The 23,708-nt window shown below is 34.2% G+C and overlaps 1 pseudogene; it reads right to left on the minus strand.

The window, feature by feature from the left end:
• Window positions 1–22,414: 22,414 nt before the first annotated feature.
• Window positions 22,415–22,514, minus strand: LOC122099830 (annotated as a pseudogene).
• Between the last annotated feature and the right edge of the window lie 1,194 nt (window positions 22,515–23,708).

A 23,708-nucleotide genomic window follows, 5' to 3' on the forward strand; every position in this document is an offset into this window, starting at 1 on the left:
AAAACCTTAGAAGAATAGTATGAGAAACAAAGTTATGAATAGGAAATCAGAAACAAAAGAAATAAGCTTAATGATACAGACAAAGCTTCCCAATGTGAAATATGGCACAAATTGTAATATTTAGGGTTTTCCTTCCTTTGCAGTAGAAGTAAATGGTATTTCTACTTGAAGAAACAAGTATAAAACTGTATGCAGTAAATAATGACATTACTTTTATGTTTCCTTAATTTAACTTGTTTTCCTACAAAGATATACAATAGTGTAGCTATGGAAAATCAATAAATATTGCCTTTTCATATAGGATTACATAGCCTTGCAAATGTCGAAAATTGATCTACAGTAAAATCATTGCCGTTGATATCCTTCTGAAGATTCCAATGTTTATAATTTCAGCTGACCTTCCACAATACTCATACCCCAAATATAATTTTTAGTTCATCCAATCATAGCAACATAAGCTTATGGCCCAAAATGTTAATTACCTTTATCTGCTGTCATTAATGTAGTATAACTAATACAATTAAGTACATACCCTGAGAGAAAGTAGATTCTTCCTTGTAAATACATGCTTGCAGGCACACACACATACACACACATATTTAGCACTCTAACTCAGGTTAGATTCCTGACATTGGGTATCACACAATGATCAAATAATCAAACTTTCCTGCCCAGACATAAAATGCATTCATAATTCCACACATACAAAGACACCAGATCATTCAACATAATGAGAATATTTAACAGAATCACCCAGCTCCTGAACCATCTACTCCCTGATTTCATTCATTTATGATGATACGTTTTTCATATCATATTTAAAAATCGTTTTGAGTCTCCCTAATTAGCAGACAAAAATATGCAATCACAGAAAATGTAGGTAAAATTACTTGTCCCTCAGTAATCTTTAATATATCTCATCAAAGTCTTCTATTTCCTTCTTGCAGGCTGTTTCTAGCATTTTGCCCTAATGTCTAATATTGTTACAAAGGACATGCAATATTCCTTAATTCATTTTCCTTAAAGGTTATGATATGGAGTTGACTCTGATTTTTTGCTTATTCTAAAGTAAATTTTCTCAACAACTTGAATTATTGTTAATGTTAATCCGAATCCATTTGAAATATCAAAAAGAACTAGAAATGCAACTTGGCAATGATTTGTGAATGGCAGTAATGGTTGTGGGGAGCTAAAGGACTTGAATTATCTAGAGTGCCTTAAAAGTGGCACTGTTATTTAAGGACTGATCACTTAGTAAACTTTTAAAGTGTGGTCTTCTTATTTCATGTAGGAAGATAAAAGTATGCTTTTCATCACATTCTTGCTTGCAATGCACTAGAATTATTTCTTTTGTACAGTTTATACCTGGTGCTACTTTAGTGAAACCTACCAACAAATGCACAGCCCTGTTAGCTGCTTTAGATTTTGAAATTTTCTTCGAGTAACCCTAATGATTTAAGCCCAGATTCATGGGATAGTAACATAATACACAATTGCAAAACACCGCAATATAAAAAGACTATTTCAAAATGAGGTTCAACTTTTTTCTTTGTTGTGTTATTTTTTTCTTATTGAATGTCTTTTAAGGAGCTAGGGTCTATTTATTTCTCATTATTGTTGATGTGACTTAAATAAATTTACCAGATTTTTCAAATAAAATAAACAGATATAAAATGACATATTTATTTACAGAATAAAGCTCAACTTTTGAGTGATTTTTTAAATTCAAGTCCTGTTCTCAGTTATTCTCAAATAACATTGCAATGAGCCAAGCATATATGTAAATTGACACATATCAAGCACACAGAACTCTGGAATTTTTGGTTTTTGATTTCTATATCAACTTCACCTAGAAATGAAAATTATCTCTTGCTTCATATCTTAAGTAATCTACTTAAACCAAGTTTTAATAATTTTATCAATATATCTCATAATCTATGGAATTGATGCATTGAATAAGTATTTCATTTCTTATTTCCATTGAATTAAGATTACATTTATTTTATTTTTTGCCTATGAAATAATGACATTCTTGAGGATAAAACATGCCTGTTTTTCATTTTGATTGCCAAAATGGAACTATTAGGAACTTTGAAAATTTAACCTGAAGTCTGAACATTCAAATTTCACTAGGATTTGAATTGTGTTACTTACAACTTTAATGTTTAAGTAAAAGGCATTACTTAAATAGAAAGCAAATTTCCAAGTTATCCTACCTGATTTCTTGAATTGACTTTATGATAAAAATTATATTTATATAACATGATATAAGTACTGAAACAAACTATGAGATATGGAAGCAGAAAACTCATTTTTGATTTGTTATTGTTGTTGTTGTTTATAGTTTGTGATGATTCTGTCTTCTTTATGCATGGTATATTCATTGCACGTCTTCAGCAAGGTGGGGGGTTGTCACAGAGCTTTAGGGAAAAGGGTGAGATTTGCAGCAGTGGAGTTCATTGAACATTGATGAAAGTGAACTATTTAGAACATAGGTGGAGACAGCAAGGAGGGACTGGGAACAAGTGAGGGAACTGAAGACATTTCTAAAAGGAAATGTACTCATTACCTGACTCATGTAATTGTAATCCCTCTATAAATAACCTTAATAATAACAACAGAGTAAATTTATTTTTAAAAAGCAAACAAAACATTGTTTTTTAGAATCATAGAAGATTGTTTTTTTCACTGGTTTGAGCTGGTTGGGTCTATCTCTGAAAATAGTTACATTGGCATTCATCATTAGAATTTGTGAGCTACTAGTAGATAAAAGTCAATTATGATTGTATGTTTTTTGAGATTCTGATTCATTTATTTCTTTAATCTAATTTGAATTATTTCTTTGTACTGTTTTTTGGTTTGGCTTGTTCCTGTTTTTCAAGGACCTAGTGGTGTATCATTAGTGCTAATGCAAAATTCTTATAATTTGATGACGTACATACTCAAAGAAATAAATTTTCCTCTGACTATTGCTTGTGCTGTTGTGTCCCAAAGGAGGTAGTATTTTGTGTGTTCACTTACATTGAATTACATAAACGTTGGAACTTCCCTCCATATCTCTTCAGTGATTCACTGGTGATTTATCAATTTTCACAGATTTTCCCTGTGAGCTAAGATATGATCTATTTTGGAGAACGTTCCATGTACTGCTGAGAGAAATATACATATATACATATATATATAATGATGCTGCTAGGTGAAACATTCTGTAGATATCTGTTAGGTATAGCTTGTCAGTGCAGTTATTTAGCTCTGAAGTTCCTTTGCTAAGTTTTGACCTGGATGGCCGGTCCAGAGGTAAGAATGATGTGCTCAAAGAACCAAAAATGTGTTTGGATGTATGTATGTTTTTAGGTCAAGTAGTATTTGTTTGATGAATTTGGGAGCTCTAGGAATAAGAGTATTGATATTTAGAATTGTTAAATCCCCCGATGTAGAGTTTTCTTTACCAATATTTAATGTCCTTCTGTGTCTCTTTTCACTTTCATGCCAGTTTTAATTTAAAACCTGTTTTATCTAATATACGTATAACTACTCTGGCCTGTTCATTAGGTACATATTTAATTTGTAAAGATGATGTACAGAACGGTTACAATTACATAACTCAGATAATGAACACACTTCTTTTTGAACAGTGTCACCTCTTCTTTCATGTTCTCCCAGTTTTTCCCTTCCAACCTCCCTCCTCCACAAGTTGTATTGTTCAGTTTCAGTGTAGTGTCTATTGAGTAGCACTACTGCATTTGTTCATCCTTTGTCTCAGCATTTCTGTGTTCCCAATTGCCCTTTCCAAAATTACATATAAGACAAAAGGTGCAGAAAAAAAAAACAGCAAAAGATGACAGAAGGGAAAACGAAAAATAAATAAACCTCTCATGTCCATTTCTTGGAGATCATTTGGGTAAACATTTTTTTATATGATAATATTCATATAGCTATTGAACCTTTGTGATCCTCTCCAAAAGGGCATCCTCCTTTGATCTCACTGTATAAATGGTTAGAATCCTATATAATTTATCATGTCCAAGTGTAATGTTTTATCTTTACCATCCAAGTGTGTTTACTTGTAGAGTTATAGGCATATTCTAATATACCAAATGAGGGAAATTAGGAAAACTTTGAGTCTGTCTTTCTTCACTTAATATGTTTGTTCCAAATCTTTCCATTTCCTTATGAATGGCGTAATCTCATTCTTTCTGGATCAATAGAATTGCATCAAACTGAAGTGTTTCTTCATGGCAAAGGAAAACGTTAGAAACATATATAGAAAGAGAACGGAAGGGAAGAAAATTTTTTACTAGCTAAGCATCAGACAATGATTTTATAACTAACACATATTTAGAGATCAAAAATTAAACCCAACAAAAACAAACCCTCAAATAAACAAAAACCCAATTAATATATGAGATTAACATTCAAAGAGAAACTTCTTAGAAGAAGAAGCAAGAATGACAAATAGACACATCTCTCTCCATAAAAGAATTGTTCCTAACATATTTATAAGATGATTTCTTTCTTGCTTTGTATGTCCCCCACCATGGTATAACCCCTGCTTTCATTGTGTTTGGTGTTGGTATAATTTGTGGAAGGGAAGGACAAAAACAAACCGTTTAAATAGGGGTACAGGTGGACCCATTGCAACAAAGAGATGTACAAGTCCTTATGTCAAAAAATGAACTTTGGCGGGGGTGGGGGGCGGGGTCAGGGATGGAGTGGGGGGGGGGATGAGAAGGGGGGGAGGGGATACAAAGAAGGAGGCAAAAGTGCTTGATAAGAAATGTACTCTTTAACTTGACCATGTAAATGTAACTCCTCTGTAAGGTATTTTCACAATAAAAAAAATTAATAAAAGAAATGCAAATCCAAACAACACAGATTCATCTCACCCATGTTACAATGTCTTTTGAAAAAATGAAAAATCCCAGATACTAATAGGGATGTGGCCCAAAGGAAACTCTATTAAACTGTTGGTGGGAATGTAATATTGTTCAAACACTTTGTAAAACACTATGTAAGTTGCTCACATACCTGAATATAGAGCTACCCATGATCCAGCAATTTCATAACGGGCGTTTATCCAATAGATAGACCTTGTTTCTACAAGGTCACACTGAAGCTATCAGCACAATCTGTTGATTGTTGCATTGTTTTCTTGCCAACATATGGAATCAGCCCAGATGCCTCTCATTGTAAAAAGGGACCAAGAATTATATAAATATATGTATGTATATATGTACACATACATATATATATAATTATGTTGATCCCTATTTAAAATTATGTATGCATGTATATATATATGTATGTATGTGTGTATATATATACATACATATATACATACATAATGAAATTCTATTCATATATCAGAAAAGATAACATAGCACCATTCATAAGGAAAATGAAAGACTTAGAAATAATGATATTAATTGAAATTAACTGGACCCAGAGAAACTTAGGTTGCATGATTTTCCTCATTTGTGGTAAATGGAAGTTGCCTATAAATGTCAAAGTAAACACACTGCATGGTATGCAAGGAGGTACAAATGAATTATCTGACGTGTCAGAGGCCATGGAGAGTGAAATCACTATGATTCTCTTAAAAAACTAAGTCAAAGCCCAACAATTACATACCAGTAAATGTGTATTGCAAGAGAGGACAGTGGGGGACAATGTGAGAGAGGTAGGAAATTCAAGGGGAAAAGGATAAAATACAGGCAATAATCCACTGTATACTTCCCGTAATTGAAGTATACAAGGCAAGGGGTATTGTGAAATGAGGGTGAAGATGTTGAAGTGATAACACAATTCCAGGTTCATTGTACACATAAACTGCTTTGTTAAATGGCAAGTAATTTCATAACATAATATTGAGATACATAAGGATTGAGGTTAATTGGGATGGGTGGTTGGGAATTTTGAATGGCTTGACAATGATCAAGATGCACTGTATCCAATTGTTTCAGTGAATGGCAATTCCGTTGTTCAACTACTTAAAGATAATAAAAATATTCAAAAATTAATTATGATAGTTGAATAGAGAGTTGAACCTCAACTCAATTCCCATTTTAAAATATTTTTAACATGCAGACTTGGAGAATAAAATTCAAATAATAAAACATTATTAATCTTTTATCAGAATTTGTGAAATTTAAATCAAAACGACTTTGCTTTTTGTCAGCCATTGGGCCGTTATAATAGAATATTTCATAGTAAGTGGCTTAAAAATAATCAAGAGTACATTATCCATACTCTAGTAGCTTAAACATTTATTATAAAAATGGTTATTCAAGGAAATTCTTTGTCTTATGGGAGTTCATTTTCTGGTTCATTACAACCTATTTGCTGGGTGTTCACATGGCAGAGCTATTATATTGGGTTTCTTTCATCAGGATCATTAGGGTCATCACTGAGAGGTTCATTGTAATGTAACCAGACAGGGGAAGTGAATTTTAACATGTGTAACTGGAAGGAGTTACATCATCCAATACACTTTGCAACTTTTTCTTTAACTCAATGTGGTGTATCATTTGGATATTATTTCATAGAAGATAGTCACCTAAGGACAAGCTTATATCATGTGAATTATGTGAATGATTCTTCCTAAAAAGGGAATAATTATACTGATGACAAAGTGAAATATGATTGCTTAGTGGCTCAAATCACATCCTAGGTAACGATGTAAACGTGGTACAGCATTCTAAGACCCTTCTGATGTATTTGAGCAATCTCTGATGAGTTAATTGTTTTCAGAAATATTCGTTTGAGCCAACAAATATAAATCTCCTTTGATTTTAATTATAGTCCACTATTAGGACTCCCACAGACACCAAAATCAGAGGATGCTAATTTCTCTGATAAAATACATGATAATTTGTTACAATTAATGTAAAATGAAGACTGTAATATTAATAGCACTATAATTACTAGTATTCACATTATATAATATATTGACATCCTTTGGTTACCTCAATTTTTAGAATATTTATAACTAAATGTAAAATTTTTGCAAATAACTATTTGATGATGTATAGAAAATGAGAAAAAGATTTGTGTACATATTTACTACAGATGCAAACAGATTCATCTGGTTATTTCTGATCCTTCATTTGTTGGTTTCATTCATGCATGGGGAACATGCAGAGAAGTCACAATAGCAAACTTGCGATTATTAAAATGTTAATTGCATGAAGTTTATGTTGGGGTAAATAGCAGATTTTATAAATTAAATAGATTTTGTCCCTTCCTTCATACCTCCCTTCCTTTGTTCTTAGGTTCCTTCATTCCTTCCTTTTTTCCTTCCTTCCTTCTTTTCTTCTTTCCTTTCAACCTCCTTCCCTCCATCCCTACCTCTCTCTCTCGTACTCTCCTTTCTTTCTTCCTTTCTTCCTTTCTTCCTTTCTTCCTTTCTTTCTTTCTTTCTTTCTTTCTTTCTTTCTTTCTTTCTTTCTTTCTTTCTTTCTTTCTTTCTTTCTTTCTTTCTTTCTTTCTTCCTTCCTTCCTTCCTTCCTTTTTTCCTTCCTTCCTTCCTTTCTTTCCTTTCCTTCTGTTTTTCTTTCATTCTTTTTCTTCAATCCTTCCTTTATATTTTTACTCAGAATATTTCTTATGGCTATAGAAAAAATATCAACTGTTGTACTCCAAGGTGGTATGAGTAATTATAAATATAATAGATTAATATTAATTTTAATAACCTAGGTTATATCGTAAGACAAATTGTACTAAAACAACTTCACAAAAGATGCAGGATATGTAACAAATATTGCTTTTCATGATATTTTTTATTACGTCAAACGAAAATAAGAATTTAGACATAATATTGTGTGTTTGTTGTTCTTATGATTTGAACTCAAGCCCTATATCTGGGCTGGGAAGGTGGCACAGTGGTAGGGTACTTGGCTTGCATGCATGAGGCCCTGGGTTAGATTCCTCAGCACCACATAAGCAGAAAAAAATAGCCGAAAGTGTGCTGTGGCTCAAGTGGTAGAGTGCTAGCCTTGAGCTGAAGAGCTGAGGGACATCTCCAAGGACTAGAGGTCAGGTCTCACAACAACAACAAAAAAGACCTATCCCTTAGTTGTTTTTTTTTTCCCCCTCTCAAAGATATTGCTCTAACATTTGAGCCACAACCCCACTTCTGGCTTTGTGTGTGTGTGTGTGTCTGTGTGTGTGTGTGTGTGTGTGTGTGTGTGTTGTGATGTGTTTGTGATTAATTGAGATGTGTCTCACAAAATTTCTTGACAAGGCTAGCCTTTTTTAAAATTTATTTTTAATTAATTTTTTTATTGCGAGAATACGGTACAAAGGGGTTACAATAACATGGGCAAGATATTGAGTATATTTCTTATCAAGCATTGTAGCCTCCTCCTATGTTTCCCCTTCCCATCCCTTCCATCCTCACCTCTGCCCCCCCACCGAATCCTCCTTCCCCCTCTCCCCCTAAACAAATTGAAAAGTTCATTTTTTGACATAAATTCTTGTACATCTTATTGTTGCAATGGATCCACATGTATCCCTATTTAAACGATTTGTTTTTTTCCCTTCCCCTCCACAAATTATACCAACATCAAATACAGTGAAAGCAGGGGTTACACCGTGAGGGGAGGGACATACAGAGCAACAAAAAATAATATTATCAATATGTTTGAAAAAATCGCATGAAACCAAAAAAAAAAAAAAATTTAAATACATATCCTAGGGATCGTTTCCCTTACATCAACATATCTGACCTTTTCTGCTTGACTCAGACATATACTAGTTATTGCAAATAAGACAAACCATGGGACCTATGTTTCTTTGGGCCTGGCTTACTTCACTTAATATAATTTTTCTAAGTTTTTACATTTCCTAACAAATGGGACAATGTCATTCTTTCTGATGGAGGCATACAATTCAATTGTGTATATATACCACATTTTCTTGATCCATTCGTCTACTGAGGGCCATCTGGTTGGTTCCATATCTGAGCTATGGTAAATAATGCTGCAATAAACATAGTTGTGCTGGTAACTTAAGGTGGCTCAGTGTTAGAGCGCTTGCCTTGAATGCATGAGGCCCTGGGTTCGATTCCTCAGCACCACGTAAGCAAAAATATAGCTGGAGGTGGTGCTGTGGCTCAAGTGGTAGAGTGCTAGCCTTTAGCTGAAGAGCTGAGGGACAGTGCCCAGGCCCAGAGCTCAGGCCCCACGACCAGAACCACCCCCCAAAAAAACAAGAATGGATGAGTACATTTCTTATCAAGCATTTTTGCTCCTCCTTCGTTTCCCCTTTGGAACCCTTCCCATCTCCCCTCGCAACCTCCCCTTCTCCCCCCCCTCCCGCCAAAATTTTAAAGGTCGTTTTTCGACATAACGACTTGTACATCTCATTGTGGCGATGGGTCCACCTGTATTCTTATTTAAACCACATGTTTTTTCCCTTCCCCTCCACAAATTATACCAAGACCAAATACAATGAAAGCAGGGTTTATACCGTGGAGAAGGGACATGTCTGAGACAAGCAGAAAAGGTCAGTTATGTTGATGTTAGGTCAAATGAACCTCAATATAAGTATTTAAATTTTTTTTCTTTCTTTTGATTGTTTCTAACATATTTATAAGATGATTTCTTTGTTGCCAAGGCTGGATTTGAACCCCACCTTCCTGAGTATTGAGGATTACAAGCTTGAGATACCCATATTCAGCACAGATATAATATATTTAACAATAAAATGAATTTCTTTTTTTATTTTTAATTTTATTTTTATTGTGAAAATACTGTACAGAGGGGTTACAATTACATGGGCAAGATAATGAGTACATTTCTTATCAAACATTGTAGCTCCTCCTTTGTTTCCCCTTCCCATCTCTTCCCATTTTCAGTCTGCCCCCCACCCAATCCTTCCCTCTACCCTCCCCGCCCCGCACCAAAGTTGTAATGTTCATTTTCAACATAATGACTTGTACATCTCATTGTTGCAATGGGTCCACCTGTATCCCTATTTAAACTATTGTTTTTCCCCTTCCCCTCCACAAATTATAACCACATCAAATACAATGAAAGCAGGGGTTATACTGTGGGGGAGGGACATACCAAGCAACAAAGAAATAATCTTATAAATGTGTTAGAAACAATCGCATGAAAGAAAAAAAAAGCATTTAAATGCATATCTTAGGGTTCATTTCCCTAACATCACCTTATCCGACCTTTTCTGCTTGACTCAGACGTATACTAGATATTGCAAATAAGGGAAACCAGGAGACCTATGTTTCTTTGGGCCTGGCTTATTTAAAAATTAAATCCCCCAATAACAAATCTTCAAAGACACAACTGCCCAAAAAATAAATGGGCTAAAGTCTTAAAGAGAACCTTCTCTGAAGAAGAAAGAAGGATGGCCAATAGACACTTGAAGAAATGCCCAACCTCCCTAGCCATAAAAGAAATGCAAAACAAAACGACAATGAGATACCACCTCACTCCAGTTAGAATGGCTAAAATCAAGAACTCTAAAAACAACAGATGTTGGAGGGGATGTGGACAGAAGGGAAGCTTACTGCATTTTTGGTGGGAGTGTAAACTTGTTCATCCACTTTGGAAATTAGTATGGAAGTTCCTCAAAAGACTCCACATAGAGCTCCCTGATGACCCAGCAATCCCACTTTTGGGCATTTACCGAAATGGTTACAAACAAGACCACACTAAAGTTACCAGCACGACTATCTTTATTAGCACTATTTACTATAGCTAAGATATGGAACCAAACCAAATGCCCCTCAGTAGATGAATGGATCAAGAAAATGTGGTATATATACACAATGATATTCTATGCCTCCATCAGAAAGAAAGACATTGCCCCATTTGTTAGAAAATGGAAAGGTTTGGAAAAACTTATAAAATAAATTTCTTATTCTTTGAAATCTAGAAGCTCAATTTAACAAATTAACATTTAGTTATTTATTTAGTTATTAAACCTGAACCTGCATTGTGAAAAATATTTTTCATTTTTTATAAAAAAATATACACTCGAAGGTTTAAATGACAGAATTTTTGCATAAATTGAAATACGCTAAAATTCAAAAGCAACGAGGGGATCATTAATCAAATTTCTCATGTAAGGTAAAAGCAATAAGCTCTGTCAGGGTGAAAGAAGCAATATCTTTGTTAAATTAAATATTATCTACTGCGGTCACATGATTTTCTCTTCATTTAAACCTAAACTTTTTGACATAAAATATAGATTCATACAGTTTTTGAGTATATAGAAATCTTTGTTACTGTTCATATATTTTCTAAGGTTTGATTACCAAGGCATTTCAAAGAAACACTGAATTTCATGTATTTTATGTAAACAGTGATTTTTAGAAATTGAATCAATCTCCATATGTGATAAAGCAAAATGTTCAATGATTTATGCAATTATTCCTATAGAATTAAATATTCCTTAATTTTGAATGGTATGAAATTCATATTGTACCTACTCTATAGAATAATTAAGAAAAAAATGATCGTGATAGTATTTATTTTTCCTTCAACTAGAAAGAAAGAACTTCACTATAGATGACAAAATCTTGAATGGAAATGTCATATAATTATGAAAAATTCAAGTCATTATGAGTTAGATGAAATGGTCATTATTGAACGTCACAAAATGAAATCTCTTGAAATTTCCTTATCTGTTAAATAAAAAGTATTTGCACTCAAAATATCTCTCTAGTAATGGTATAATCAAACCACCTCCATGCCAAATAGCTGCTCTGATTAATTCAAATAAATATTTAGAAGCAGAAGTTATCGCAATGTATAGAAATATTTACCCACCTGCAATCATAAAGGATTGGGATTAATGATTAGCTTTTACTATGTTGCCCTTTCAAAGGTAAACCGTTTGAAAGGTCAACCATTTCAAGTGGGCATAGTTGTAGATATTGGTCACTGAGAACTTGTGACCAAAGTGGATATTAAGATCAAAGTCCTTTCCTCCTCTTCCTTATTTTTTTCTCTGTCTCCTTTTCCTTCTCATTTTCCTTCTCCCTCTCCAAATTCCCCTCCTCCTTTTTCTCCCTCTCCCACTCATATTCTTCCTCTTCTTTACTTCCTGGCTTCCATGAATACACATTCTCCATCACATGTTCCTTACATGGGGTACTGTGCCACCAGCAATCCAAAGCAATGAGGATAAGAAACAAACTGAAATGTATGAAGTTAGAAGCCAAGCTTAATGTTTCCCCTTTTTAAGATAATTTCATAAAGTATTTGGTCATAATAATAGGATACTGTCACAGCATGCTCTCATTTATTATAAGGGATAAGATTTACTGGAAAAACAATCTGACCAACATCACCCTAATGAAGTGATTGATTAAATTAATATTATACTGAGACAAATCTAGTTTAAAATATCAGATATACTTCAATAAGAGGCCAAAAAATCGTCTCTATTGTTTCCTATGAATAGACAGCAGAATTCAATCTGTTATTCAAGGAAATTGATCTGCAATTAGCAGCATTGACCATATCATAAATGATGTAAGAAGACTAAACAAATTGCAATGCAAACTGCATTATATAAAATTTATTTTGTCCCCTGTATACTATGTATGTCTGGTTCCCAAAATGATGTGTATTTTGTATTTTTAATTAACTTTAAGTAGTTGTATGGGAGTTGCTGTTTGACAAAACAGTTTATGAATAGTGTTCAGTGAGGGTTTTTTTTTCTTTTTTCTCTCCTGAGGTTTGAGCTCTGGATCTGGGAGCTGTCCCTGAGCTCCATTGGATGAATGCTAAAAGTCTATCACTTCAGGCACAGCAGCTCTTTTAGATTTTTCTGACATTTAATTGGAGATAAGAATCTCACAGACTTCCTGCCTGGACTGGCTTCAAAACTCAATCCTCAGCCTCTTGATTATCTAGGATTACAGGTGTGAGCCACTAGTTCCTGGCTTAATACAATGCACATTTTTTTTTTTTTTTGGCTAGTACTGGGGCTTGAAATCTGGGCTTTGACAATGCCCTTGAGCTTCTTTTCCTCATGCTAGTAGTCTACGACTTGTGTCATAGTGCCAATTCCAGTTCTTTTTGTTTATGTAGTACTGAGGAATCAAACCCAGGGCTTCACACATGCAAGGCAAGCAGTCTTCCACTAAGCCACATTCCATGGCCAATACAATGCATCTTGATGATCATTATCCCTCATCATTCTCAATCCTATCTCATCCCTCAACTTACATAATTTTTAGAATATTTAGACTTGCAATGTCATCTATAGTCACTCAGAGTATATATCACAGATGATATTTTATGGATAGACTTATTCATCAACATACTTGTTATGCATTATAGAACTCTGTGTTTTTAAATTCTAAATTATCACTCAGATTCACCCACTACTATTATAAAATTTTTCCTAAGGTTAATGCAAATGCAATCTGTAATTATTCAATAAAATACAATGATTCTTAGAATATTAAAGAGTTGGAATAAGAACATCACTTTCTGTTCTAGAACATTTTATCATCAGTACCCTCTCAAAATACTCCAATATTTATTAGTAGTCACTTCTGTCATTATTTCAACCAACCCTCCCCTTGAGCAGATATTATTTCATATTCTACCTCTACAGGTGTGCCAATTTAAAAAAGCTCATATTATTAGAAAATGTTGTCTATTTTATCCATTTCTCCCATGTAATATTACTGTTTCCAAATTTTTCTCATGGATAGAGCATATTGCTTTGTATAAATGTGTCTAAGGGTATAACATCCTAAATGAGCATTTCAATATTTTATTATATGTTATTTTAAAACATTTTGCTATGTAGAATCTTGTACATGTGTCTCATTGGATATGTGTTGAAATCTATTTTGCATATAAAATTATTATTCAAAATTATGGATCATATGAAAGAAAAAACATTTGAATACATATCTTAGGTTTCATTTCCCTAACATCACCTTATCTTACCTTTTGTGCTTGACTCACACATATACTAGATATTGCAAACAAGGGAAACCATGGGACCTATGTTTCTTTGGGCCTGGCTTACTTCACTTAATATAATTTTTTCCAAGCTTTTCCATTTCTTAACAAATGGGGCAATGTCATTCTTTCTGATGGAGGCATACAATTCAATTGTGTACATATACCACATTTTCTTGATCCATTCATCTACTGAGGGGCACCTGGGTTGGTTCCATATCTTAGCTATAGTAAATAATGCTGCAATAAACACAGTTGTTAGTGTGGTCTTGTTTATAACCATTTGGGTAAATGCCCAAAAGTGGGATTGCTGGGTCATAGGGGAGCTCTATGTGGAGTCTTTTGAGGAACCTCCATACTACTTTCCAAAGTGGTTGAACAAGTTTACACTCCCACCAACAATGATAATTTCTTTGTTGCTTTGTATGTCCCTTCCCAACAGTATAACCCGTGCTTTCAATATATTTGATGTCGGTATAATTTGTGGAGGGGAAGGGAAAAACAAGTCGTTTAAATAGGGATACATACCTGTATCCATTTCAACAATGAGAAGTACAAATCGTTATTTCGAAAATGAACTTTACAACTTTTATGGGGTGGGCGGGGTGGACTGGGTGGGTTGCCGGGGGGGGGTAGGATGGAAAGGATGGGAAGGGGAAACAAAGGAGGAGGCTACAATGCTTGATAATAAATGTACTCATTATCTTGCCCATGTAATTGTAACCCCTCTGTACAGTATTTTCACAATAAAAAACAATAAAAATTTAAAAAAATCTCGGATTTGGCAATTTGGGGGAAAGTATAATTAATAAAGGGCTTTGGAATTACAAAAAAAATATGGATCATAGAGGCAACTCTATGTGTAATATGTTTAACAAAGTGACTCTATCATTTTAGGTGACAAGCACCATTGTACAAGGATAACAATTTCTACACAATTGTTGTGCAGGGCTATTTTGTTGTTTCTATTTCCACTAATCTCTATATGTATGCAATGTCTAGGTATGTTATGATATTTCCATATTTTCATTGGTTGTTGTTAAATACCTATAGTGATATGTATTTGGATTTTTTTGATAACTTTTCAGAATCGTTAAAATTTTTCATTGACATTAATATGCTCTTAATATATTTCTGATTCAAGTCTCTTTAAATAAATGTACATGTATACACACTATGTGTATTTATACACAAATACCTATATATACATATATAAGAATATACAGATGGGTAAATACATGCATATAGTCATATACGTATATTATTATTTTTATTTGTCTGTAAGTTATAAAAAATGATTCTATTGGAAAGGCATTTACTTCCCGTTCTGCTTTCCAGAAATTTAGAATCTGGGTTGTTGTTTTTTCCTTTATCTCCTAATTAGAAATCTTTATATCTTTCTGATGGTTCTTTTGAACTACACCTGGGACTTTTAAGTACCCATTTGAGTATACTTCCCCCATTTGATAATTATTCAAATTTGTGTTCCTTGGGTAATGAAAGGCGATTATTTATTTTTGTTCTTTCTTATCTCAATCACAAGGTCTGGATAATGGTTTTTGATATTGTATACAATGCTCTAGAGTGATTAAACACATCTATAGAAAAAGATAACCCCACAGTACATGGAGAATGCTTATTTATACAAAGTTGTAATAATTCCTACAGGAAATGTTGTCTCTTTAGTTTTTGTTTAGGATTTGTTAAATTCTGGTGTGCTATAGTCAATTATCATAAAGGTATACAAGGATGGTAAGAAACAAACATCTTAATATCATATTCTAATATTAGCTTAGTTCTGCCTGTGTTATACGTATGAGGCTGTATTTGAGTTTTGCCTCAATTTCACATGCTATATTCTCCCAGTATATAAGTTGAAAGAAGACTCTCTCTGGAAATATGCTATTTTTATTGCTAAAATAAATAAGTCGGCTGTTAGACACAGACAATGAGATAGAAATCTTCCCCTAGAAATAGTCTTTCATTACTTCTGATTAACTTTTGTAAACCGAAGTAAGTCACATGACCCATCTTGACATTGCAGAGTAGAGGTAAATCTCACCTACAGGGAGCTGGTGCAGGACATAGAGTAATATGCCATGATATGCAACACAATATAAAAAGGGGAAAAAAAGAACTACAATATAATCTATCATACTTGCCATCAGAGTCTGTGCACGAAGGAATCTATTATGTACCTTTGTTTCTAAAACTACTTCAAATCATGTCTTTTATGCTTGCATGTTACAGGAATTAGAGAACATTTTGATACTGAGACCGCATAAAATCTCAAAGAAAGCTGGAGTAATCATTTCAATACTACCTTTTGTTCTCCAAGAAAGGAAACCATTTTGTAGACAATACTTTATACTTTCTTACCAAGAATCTTTTTTTTCCAGAAATGGATTTTGTTAATATATGTGACTATCCACCAGAATAAATGTCTTTATTTATCTTCATCTTGTGCAGACAGCAAGTCAATTGGATGTAAGTTGGAGTTCATCAATAGCACTGTTTAAAACTGTAAAAAATGTGGACAGGGAGCCAATATGCATATTTTTCCACCATCACCTATCACATCCTCCTTCTTCCTTCCTAGGAAACACACCCAATCAATAAATAGGCTTAGATATTTTGCTCTTGACCTTGAAAGTGGAAGCAGCATATTATGGATATTGGAGATCACGGTTAATAGTGTTTCCATAACAATGTCACATGCCCTATGAGTCCTTCAGGTCTTAACACTACTTCTTGAGTAATGTGATAAGAATGTCAGCCTTACTGGATTTAGTATTGTTTTCCACTTCCTTTTCTTCCACCTCCCCTAAATTATAATACATATTAACATAATGAAAAAGTAATGCCATCTTAAGAAAGTCCCATTGCAAAAGACATTATGTCGAAAAACTAAATTTGCAACTTTTGTGTCGGGATGGGAGGATAGGTGGGCAAGGATGGTAAGGGAAAACAAAGGGGGCGGCAACAATGCTTGAAAAGAAATGTACTCATTACCTTGCTCATGTAATTGTAACCCATCTGTACTATATTTTCAAGCACACAAAAACTTATTAACATAAAAAAGAAAGTCATTTCCGGCTCTTTTAATTTGGCTTCACGGAACAGTTATTGCTTAGTATGCATGAAACCCTGGATTCAGTTCCTCCATACCACATAAACAGAAAAGGCAACACTGGAAGCGATGCTTTGCCTCAAGTGGTAGAGTGCTGGCATTGATGAAAAATAAAAAGAAGCTCAGGAACAGTTCCCTGGCCCTGAGTTCAAGCCCCAGGATGGGCAAAAGAGTCATTTAGCTAGTAAATGCAAAATAAAGAACCCATATTTGGAATATATAATTGTTCCTTCCAAATGATATCTAAAAATAGTCCTTAATTCATGTACTTTACCTATATTAGAATATGGTGTTAAACAAAAAGAGTTTTGATAATAGGTCATGATAATTAATGCCAATAGGGTGCTTAGGTATCAGGTGAAGATTAATCCTGGAAATTCAAAGATTCCAGGCTTTTGAGCGGTAACTGTTAATCACAATAGGAAGGGTAGTATATGCGTGAGATTTGGAAATCTTTTTGGTAAATCAGGGCACCAAAAATGCAGAGGTTAATTAATAGTTTTGACAGAGGAGAAGGAATAACTCCAGATGGAAGGAATAAATGATAGTAATAACTAAGTTACAACACAAACTGTTCTAGGGAAGCATTTATGGATATTGAAGAACTAGTTATCAACTAGGCTTATTCCTCAGGGCCTTTAGCATTCTAATCACTTAGACTAGTTCTTAATCTTTGTGTGATAAGTTGTATATCCTATGCTGCTCTTTCACACCTGATCTCCTATGATTTCTAAAAATCTATGTCTTTCTCTATTTCTCGATGAGCAATTTCTGATACCAAGTCCACAAAAGCAGACAGCAGAGGATGCTAAGGTAAGAGTCCCATACCTCATGAGTCATTAATGTAACAACATGGAAAAGAAGGACTTACTTATTGCTACCTCAATTTTTCTAAAAATCTGCAATGTCACATCATTTGATTCAAATTTCCATTCTTTGTCTACATAGTGTCATTAAGTGCACATAAATGCAAAGATGAGCCAGGTGCTAGTGGCTCATTCCTATAATACTAGCTACTCAGGAGGTTAAGACCAGAGGATTGTGGTTCAAAGCAAGCCTGGTCAGGAAAATCCATGAGACATTTATCTTCAATTAGACACCAGAAATCCAGAAGTGGTGCTGTAGCTAGTGGTAGAGCACTAAATTTGAGCTGAAAAGCTTAGGGATAGTGCCCAGTATCAGAGTTCAAGCCCCACGACCAACAGAAAAAAGTTTAAATATGACTTTGTTTCCCCCAAAGGAACGAAAAAGTCAATAGTAAACTTCGTAAGCACAGAAAAAATTTCAAAATGATTCAATGTACCTACTTTTGCTGAGTTAAGTTATGGCTTCTTTTCAAGACATATTCTCTACTTTCCTCTATGCTTATCTAATGCACATACTTAGATAGCAATTTAAAACTGAGAGTATAGATGCAAGATGAACAGTGATGATATTGTCCTATCAGAAATTCAAGTTAGTAATGTAAATTTCTTCTTAAGACCATGCACAAAAAATACCATGACATAGTGTAATAGAACTCACTAAGGAACAAATGAGCTTCAAGAGCTTTCTAATTGATCCATTATTTAGTGGTACCAACATTAGAAAAATTGTATAATGCAGTAGTAAAATAGAAGTCCATTGCATGACTACTTAAATTCCTTGTTTTTATATTTATTTATTTTGTTTGATTCTTTTTTTTTTAATTTAATTTAATTTTATTTGTGAACATACTGTACAGAGGAGTTACCATTACATGGACAGGATAATGCGTACATTTCTTACCAAGCATTGCAGCCTCCTCCTTTGTTTACCCTTCACATCCCTTCCCAGCCTCCCCCCTCCCCCCCAATCCCAATCCTTCTCCTTCCCCCGCCTTCCGCCCCCCCCCCACCGCACCAACGTTGTAAAGCTGGGTTTGGACACGACAACTTGTACTTCTCATTGTTGCAACAGGTCCACCTGCATCCTTAAACAACTGGTTTTTCCCCATCTCCTCCACAAGTTATACTGACATCAAATATAGTGAAAGCAGGGGTTATACTGTGGGGGAGGGACATACAAAGCAACAAAGAGATAATCTTATAAATGCGTTAGAAACACATGCATGAAAGAAAAAAACATTAAAATACATATCTAAGGGTTTATTTTCCTGACATCACATTATCTGACCTTTTCCGCTTGACTCATACATCTACTAGATATTACAAATAAAGGAAACCATGGGACCTATGTTTCTTTGGGCCTGGCTTACTTCACTTAATATAATTTTTTCCAAGTTTTTCCACTTCCTAACAAATGGGGCAATGTCATTCTTTCTGATGGAGGCATAGAATTCCATTGTGTATATATACCACATTTTCTTGATCCATTCATCTACTAAGGGGCATCTGGGTTGGTTCCATATCTTAGCTATGGTGAGTAATGCTGCAATAAACATTGTTGTGCTGGTAGCTTTAGTGTGGTCTTGTTTGTAAACATTTGGGTAAATGCCCAAAAGTGGGATTGTTGGGTCATAGGGGAGTTCTATGTGAAGTCTTTTGAGGAACCTCCATACTGCTTTCCAAAGTGGTTGAACAAGTTTACATTCCCACCAACAATGAAGTAAGGTTCCTTTCTGTCCACATCCCCTCCAGCATCTGTTGTTGTTAGAGTTCTTGATTTTTGCCGTTCTAACTGGAGTGAGGTGATATCTCAATGTTGTTTTGATTTGCATTTCTTTTATGGCTAGGGATGTTGAACATTTCTTCATGTGTTTATTGGCCATCCTTCTTTCTTCTTCAGAGAAGTTTCTCTTTAAGTCTTTCGCCCACTTATTTATTGGGCAGTTGTTTCTTTGAGGATTTGTTATTGAGGGGTTTAATTTTTTGAGTTCCAAGTATATTTTAGATATGAGACCCTTGTTTTTTTAAAAACACTCTTTTCATCTTAAAAAATAGGCCTGTCTATTGTCTTCCTGTGATTTTGATGATTGAAAGTGCTTAATGAGAAATCAAAATGTATTATAGTCCTTTGCTATCAATTCTCCCTTTTTCTTCTTGGAGAATATAGTGATCAAAGCAATAGTTCAGTCAGAATCAGCAAGCAATAGGTGAGAATCATGCTTCCAGTGCAATTGGATCACCAGTAAGTAATCCTAAATACCATTTTCCACAAAGTTTTGTGACAGATACAATCGGCCTGCCTTCTCTAGCTGTTTCCTAGACTGGGCCTATTCCTTCATTGTACAGGAAAAGTGTGATTCAACTGATTTAAGTCAGATATGTTACTAGAATTATCAAGGATTTAGATTCTTGTCTGTAATTTGGTAAATCTATGTCACTTTATGTAGGCTACCAAAAGTGTATTTACTAATTTCAAGTAAATACATGAATTCTCTTTCCATCTTTTTAAAAATATAAAATTCTTCTTGCTCTATAAATTGATCAGAGGCATGGATTTTGTGGCCAGGTAGGTCCTTGCACATCTCTCTGTTCCTCTCTCTCTTTCATGGTTCTCATAGATAATATGATTGCTCCATAATTATCCTAATTTATTTTGCTTTTATATTTTTGGTTGCATCATTTCACTTTCTGCTCTGACATTTCCCAAATCATTTATGTAGAAGGCATTATTTCATATTTTCTCATTCCTAGAATAAGCTGCACATGAAGACACCACTGGTACTCATTTTCAGTCTGTACCATTGAATATGGAGGAACATCTTTCCTCTGCTCTCCATCAACTCCCTACTCTCGTTAGAATAATTTAGAATAGTAAAAATGGAAAATGAGAAAAATCATCTTGAAAAAACAGATGCAGAAAATTCCCCAACGTGAACTATTAGGGAAATACATGGACACCTCATTTTCACTGGCACTAAAAGTCTCTGGTTAGGCAATTCTGATGAAGACGAGGAACAAGATGAAAAAATGAGGAATGGTATCAATTGCAATAAAAAAAAATAGAGAAGGATCCAAGCAAATTTCTTCTTTGTATTGCCGAAAATAATCGGCCTACTACAGTGCGGAGACTACTTTCCAAAAGGGCCACTCATGTGAATACTAGGGATGATGATGAGTATTCCCCTCTTCATCAGGAAGTCTACAGTGAACACTTAGACATTGTCCGTGAGTTGGTGGGTCAAGCGACACATACAATAACTGTAGATGGCTGGACACATCTGCACAGTGCTTATAAGTGGAATAATAACACAGTGGCTTCTTTCTTATTTCACAATGATGCAGATTCCAATACCCAATCTAAAGGCTTCTTGACCCCCTTGCATCTTGCTGCAGGAAATTAAAATTCATTTGATCTCCTTCTGTTGAAACATTACATCAAACCATGTCTGAAGAACAATTTGATATTGCTAAAAGGATACTGCATTTGATATTGCTAAAAGGATAAGCATATATCCCTACCTCTTTGAAGTTGTGTAAGGCTGTACAAATTGTTCTCCTAAGTCTTATTGATTCAATTACTTTTCTTAAATTTCAAAAATGCCATTCCATCCTTTGTGTCCATACAAAAATATTTTCACAATCCAAATAACAGCAATAACTTACTGTAAAAATTCATGGATTCTGTGGAATTCTTTCAAATGAATTGCCTGCCTTTGATGTCAAAATGTATTCAAGAGTTTTTGTATACATCTATAATGATTTCTTCAGTTTGTCATTTTTAATCAGAAATAATTTTAACTTATGTGTTGAAATTAGTACAGAAATTAAAGGTATTTCTCGTGCTTGCCAGAAAATGTATATTTTAAAATATATTATAATCTATGTTTGTATAGTGTTCATAATCTATTTTATTCTCTCCTAGATATAATACTTTGAATTCTACACTACTTTATAATATATAACTTCATTAATGTGTCCTTTCAGATTTCATTCCATATAGAAACAGTTTAAGTATCCTTTGTTTCCTAGGTCCTTATAGTATTATATTTCTTTGGGATAGAGCGAAAATCTCTAATTTCAAAAGTTTTATAATGGTTATGCTATGTAAAGGCCTTTCTTTTTTTTTGGGGGGGGGGGGGTCCGGTCGTGGGCCTGAACTCTGGGCCTGGGCGCTGTCCCTCAGCTCTTAAGCTCAAGGCTAGCGATATACCACTTGAACCACAGTGCCACTTCCGGATTTTTTCTTTTTGCTTATGTGGTAATGAGGAATCGAACTCAGGGTCTCAGGCTGCAAGGCAAGCGCTCTACCACTGAGCCACCTTCCCAGCCCCATGTAAAGGCCTTTCTAAGGTGAAGATTTAATACACTGATGTCGAACTAATTTTTAATTATATGAATTACGTGTATTTTTACACTTGTAATTTTGTAATCAATTTTTAATGTTTTTCATTTCTTGCATCTGAAGAATGAAAAATTTGGAATACTTCACAAATTTTCATATCATCCTTGTGCAAGCGCCATGTTAATCTCTGTATTGTTGTAATTTGGGTACACGTGCTGCTGAAGCATGTAGTATCTTCTAAATTAAATAGTTAATGTTTCAATATTTATACAGGCTTATATCCTTGGGTGTCTATTTGTAGCAAGGAAACCTTATTGTTTCTAACAGTGCTATTTATCTAAAATTCTGTGAATAGTGGAAAAAATTATATTGTTCAGTCCATTGCTAACATTTGCAATTTTTTTTGTCAATGACTATTTTAAGTATTTTTCATTTGGGATTTGATTGTACTTTCAAGTATTTATAGCTATGTCCAAAGGTGATGGCTTTTTCAAGTAGGTATTTATCCAACTGAGTTAGCTCTGTGGAGCTAGTGGATTCAAAGTAAGCCTTGCTTAAGAGCTACTTCTAAACTTCTGCAGTTGAAATTTTCCTAAATCAGGTCTTACTTTTCCCAAATGAGATCCTAGGATCCCATGACCCAATTATCTGCATCATCAGATAACAGGGGCAAGACTTCTCACCTAGGCCCATGCAACATGCCAACAGAAACTAATTGAAGACCCATATCAATTTCAGGTTTCCTATATTTCAGGTCCCTCCCCAATTTCTTGAGATGCAGGAATTATCAGTAACAACTGTGAAATGCAAGGCAACTTAAAATGAAGAATGAGATCCCAAAATCTGAGAGACAGTGCTGTAATTCAAACTTTCAATTTACAGATGACAAATCCATATGCGTGAACAAGATCATAAAATATCATAAGATTATTTTTAATACCCCTCCTCTAATGAGTAATGAAATATTTCAGTGCAGCATAAGTGGTCCAAAACATAGTTCCTGGAATGATAGATCCATAATTGCTCTACCAATTTTTGGAAAACTTGACTTAGAGGTCAAATATAATTTAGAAAAACATTAAATGAGAAGATCCTTAGTGCTTCAAAACATTGTTACTTCAGTTAAACTTGGTTCTGTGATATAAAAATGTTGTCCCTCTCAAACCAATGATAACCTACATTTAATCCCCTGAAAGTGTATTCCTTTTCAAATAAAGTTTTAAAATCATATTCACCAAAATAACTTTTGACAAGTAGTTGATACTTAGTGACATTACAAGTTTTTCAAGTGTAGGGAGCAAGTTACAATAGAGTTGATTTATTTACCCAGCACCAATGACAAACAGGTTCAACCATTCATTAAAGTGTAGAAATAGTACCACCCACCATTTGTGTTGTTCAGTAGGTGCCTTCCAAAAATA

The sequence above is a fragment of the Dipodomys spectabilis genome, unplaced genomic scaffold (assembly GCF_019054845.1).
Source record: "Dipodomys spectabilis isolate Male_0828 unplaced genomic scaffold, ASM1905484v1 ptg000540l, whole genome shotgun sequence".
In the NCBI taxonomy this organism is placed as follows: domain Eukaryota; kingdom Metazoa; phylum Chordata; class Mammalia; order Rodentia; family Heteromyidae; genus Dipodomys; species Dipodomys spectabilis.